The 3,187-nt window shown below is 31.8% G+C and overlaps 1 long non-coding RNA gene across 1 annotated transcript; it reads left to right on the top strand.

Annotated features, from left to right (window-relative positions):
• The first annotated feature begins 233 nt into the window (after positions 1 to 233).
• On the top strand, positions 234 to 1,573 carry LOC149589736 (uncharacterized). Its single transcript, XR_016379568.1, has 4 exons — positions 234 to 337; positions 890 to 955; positions 1,017 to 1,386; positions 1,460 to 1,573. It is a non-coding gene; the product is annotated as an uncharacterized LOC149589736 (long non-coding RNA).
• Positions 1,574 to 3,187: the final 1,614 nt, after the last annotated feature.

Raw genomic sequence — 3,187 nt, 5'->3', positions numbered from 1 at the left:
ACAAATTACTTTGGTATTTCATCCGAGCTTGAGCACCTTTATATGTATTTTCTAATTAACTGTAGCACCCTTAATAAGAAATACGTCGTTATCAGGTCGAATTTTCGTCTAGAAAAGTAATTCAGGTAAATAATTACAGTTAACAGAGGTTTTTATACCATTTAAAGTAAGTTTTTGAACGTTCTTTACGGCCAAGGCTTAAGTTGTATTTTAGTTTGTCTATGTAATTTAGTCTTTATAGTGTCTTTCCCCTTTAAAGATAAAAAAGCTAATTTCCAGCTCTGTATTATAAAAAAACGCAGTCTGCTTCGTTTTCTGCTACCAACAAATATAGCAGGTATACTCGGTTTCATTATTTGTTAATCTCACTAAAATGCTACTAATTGTGAAGATGTGTGATATATTTCCTTAAACGAAACCAATGTAGAGGAATCAGTGATGCCAGATTGAGTGAAATTTCCCATATCTGGGGAAATTTTGACTGCTAAAAACGGTAAAAAGGGAAAAGGGAAATTCCACCAAAAATTTGCTAAATCTGGGGAAATTCCATGGGAAGAAATATTTTATTCAAAGCCTACAATCTCAACATAGAAAATTAAACAACTTCATCAAATTGATCTATTAATTACGTTGGATTCTTATTAGATGGCAACCCTGATACTGTTTTTAGTAATTTCCAAACATTGAATTACCGAAAGTCGTCTGCTAAATAACTGACCCATTGTAATCGTTACGAAAATACATCGCCAAAAACAGTTATCAAGCTATAATTCTATCATTTTCTATGCGCAGAATCTGGCAACCCTGAACTAGGGAAATTTTGGTCCAAAAAGGGAAATTTTAAGGGCTAGAAAGGGAAATTCCATTTTTCCCACCTGGCATCACTGAGAGGAATTTCCATGTTTACATCTGCACAGATTCTCTCAACGTAACCACGTTGGAAACGGAGGGTTACGTATGTGGTATACAGGGTTTCATTATTTGTTAATCTCACTAAAATGGTACTAATTGTGAAGGTGTGCAATATATTTCCTTAAACTGAACCAATGTAGAGGAATTTCCATGTTTACATCAGCACAGATTCTCTCAACGTAACCACGTTGGAAACGATTCGTTAAAACAATTTTTTTCCTGGTGAAACAGTCCGTATATGATATTACGTTTTATAAATTATTTGTTACCAAGAGTGGATTGTTTAATTTAGAAATATAAGTACCAGTGGTGCTGGTTAATCCAGGAAAACATTGTCTTTACGTAATTAGTCAAATAAATTCCATGTGCAGATTTTTTCAACGTAAACACGTGGGAAACAGAGGGTTGCGTTCGCTATTTCCACAGTCCTTATTGCCGTTTGTTTATATGTCAGAATTGCTATGAATTGTTTAGGTATTTGATTTAATTACTGGTATTTAAGCGAAACTATGGAATCACATCATTCATTAAATTGTAACCTTTGTAGTGATCCGTTGTAACGGGCTCCCCTGTACAACATATTTAATTGTTAATCTTCACGTTACCGCAAATTTAGCACGGGGCATGATAAAAATTGAACGCAATGTGTTGGAACTAATCAAATCTCATTTAAACATTAAAATTAAGGTTAATAATTTTTTGAAGCTCAATTTATAAGCTAAATCAATACTGCCAAACCACAATCCTTCATTAATTTCAACATAATTAAGTATAATTAGGGTGAATTTAAACATAAAATATACATATTTTGGATAAAAACTCGAATAAATTTTAAATGGACTACTTAATATTTAAACTGTATAGCTGTTGATAAAGCCTCGTATTTCTATTTCACACTTAATCAAGATAAACCTTTAAATTAAACTTAATCAAGATAAACCTTTAAATTAGACTTAATCGAGATAAGCCTTTAAATTAGACTTAATCGAGATAAGCCTTTAAACTAATCTTAATCGATATAAGCCTTTAAACTAAACTTAATCGAGATAAGCCTTTAAACTAAACTTAATCGAGATAAGCCTTTAAACTAAACTTAATCGAGATAAACCTTTAAACGTAACTTAATCGAGATAAACCTTTAAACGTAACTTAATCGAGATAAGCCTTTAAACTAAACTTAATCGAGATAAGCCTTTAAACTAAACTTAATCGAGATAAACCTTTAAACGTAACTTAATCGAGATAAACCTTTAAACGTAACTTAATCAAGATAAGCCTTTAAACTAAACTTAATCGAGATAAACCTTTAAACGTAACTTAATCGAGATAAGCCTTTAAACTAAACTTAATCGAGATAAGCCTTTAAACTAAACTTAATCGAGATAAGCCTTTAAACTAAACTTAATCGAGATAAGCCTTTAAACTAAACTTAATCGAGATAAACCTTTAAACGTAAGTAAAATTAAGGTGAAATTAACGCAAAACACGATTTTTTTGGTTAAATTCAAGGATACCTTATTTAATTGAAATTAAAACTACACTTATCTTTCACCCAGTCTCAATTTTCCTATTTAATCTTTACAATTAAATGAGCACTTAAGTCCATATTTAGACCCATTTCAAGTCCATATTTAGACCCATTTCAAGTCCATATTTAGACCCATTTCAAGTCCATATTTAGACCAATTTCAAGTCCTTATTTAGACCCATTTCAAGTCCATATTTAGACCCATTTCAAGTCCATATTTAGACCCATTTCAAGTCCATATTTAGACCCATTTCAAGTCCATATTTAGACCCATTTCAAGTCCATATTTAGACCAATTTCAAGTCCTTATTTAGACCCATTTCAAGTCCATATTTAGACCCATTTCAAGTCCATATTTAGACCCATTTCAAGTCCATATTTAGACCCATTTCAAGTCCATATTTAGACCCATTTCAAGTCCATATTTAGACCCATTTCAAGTCCTTATTAAGACCCATTTCAAGTCCATATTTAGACCCATTTCAAGTCCATATTTAGACCCATTTCAAGTCGATATTTAGACCCATTTCAAGTCCATATTTAGACCCATTTCAAGTCCATATTTAGACCCATTTCAAGTCCATATTTAGACCCATTTCAAGTCCATATTTAGACCCATTTCAAGTCCATATTTAGACCCATTTCAAGTCGATATTTAGACCCATTTCAAGTCGATATTTAGACCCATTTCAAGTCGATATTTACACCCATTTCAAGTCCATATTTAGACCCATTTCAAGTCCATAT

The sequence above is a fragment of the Phalangium opilio genome, unplaced genomic scaffold, assembly GCF_054372755.1.
Source record: "Phalangium opilio isolate 3A_F unplaced genomic scaffold, DU_Popi_V2 ptg000505l_1, whole genome shotgun sequence".
Classification (NCBI taxonomy): Eukaryota; Metazoa; Arthropoda; class Arachnida; order Opiliones; family Phalangiidae; genus Phalangium; species Phalangium opilio.
Note: the sequence above shows the minus strand (reverse complement) of the source record. Positions and strands in the feature narration are given on the sequence as shown.